A 1,391-nucleotide genomic window follows, 5' to 3' on the forward strand; every position below is an offset into this window, starting at 1 on the left:
TCATTATTATTATTATTATTATTGTAATGTGTTTTATTAAATAAAGTCACTAAAATTATACTTAAGAGCCTAGATGTCTGTGTGGTCAATTTATAAAGGGGTACATGTTCAGCACAGTTATAGCTAGCTATAGGTCTAAGTGAAAGTAAGTTGAATAGTGTGTGCACTTTTCAAGGTGCATTTGTTTTAAAGGTGCACTATTTGTACACCCTCTCCCTCTGTATGCAGGTTGAAAATGCAGTGAGACAGGGAAAGACAGGATTAGCATGCACTGATACGCAACAACGTTGGAATGCAGGGAGAAAAAAGAAAGTAGGGCTGAAGAAAGCTCAACACATCAATTTCAAACGTCACAAACCAGACCATACTGTCTCAGACCCACTGCCATCATCGTCATCATCATCAGATACAACTCCCTCTCCCCATATTTTTAGAACCATGCAGAGTTCAAATCCCATGTTGATGCAAGCACAATGGCCCCACTTTTTCAGCTTCCCACAGATGGTCTCCTACAGTTATGTTATAGAGCCAAGACTAGTGATGTAAGCCAGGCTGTTGAGGGTGTCTTACCTTTTTCTCACATACCCCACACTGCACATGGCACAGAACTGAGCTGTGAGAAATGTTGTATGTTCTATGAAAGCTACATAAACCTGACCCCCAAACAATCTGAACTTATGTTCTATGAAAGCTACATAAACCTGACCCCCAAACAATCTGAACTATTGACCCGTGAGACCCAGACCCAAAGTCACTCACAAATGTGGCATGATGCCAGAATGCTGCATCTTACAGCGAGTACGGCCAAAAAGGTCCCCAAGCGCATCACAACCGATCCAGCAAAGTTCATCAGTGAATATTTATATCCTACATTCATGGGTAACACAGCAACCAAGACAGGTCAAGCCCATGAGGAAAAGGCCATCCAGATGCAGGAGGAAAGAAGCAATACAGTGGAGAGGAAAGGCCTAATCTTGCATCCTGACCATCCCTGGTTCGGAGCCAGCCCTGACGGAGTCCTGAACCAGACGCAGCTGCTTGAGGTGAAATCTCCACAGGGATCACTGGCAGCGTTTCTGCAATGGCCTCGCGGAGACGTCCGACCCCTGCATGATGGACCCCTGGATGGTGGGCAGTTCCTTCTGGTTCACAATGGACAGGGTAGATACTACCAACAGGTAAGTCAGAGTATACACACAGCCAAAACCCACTACTGCTACTCGTCATGTGACTAATATTTAGGAGCCTCCTATCCAGCAATGACTAATGATAAGCACTGTATTGTTAACATTTTTTCCAGATCCAGTTGACCATGCTGTGTATGGGACTGGAGAGCTGCAAGCTGATGATCTGGACACCAAGCGAGAGCCTGGAATTGGATGTGCCTTTTA

Source organism: Epinephelus moara, chromosome 7 (genome assembly GCF_006386435.1).
Source record: "Epinephelus moara isolate mb chromosome 7, YSFRI_EMoa_1.0, whole genome shotgun sequence".
Taxonomy (NCBI): Eukaryota; Metazoa; Chordata; class Actinopteri; order Perciformes; family Serranidae; genus Epinephelus; species Epinephelus moara.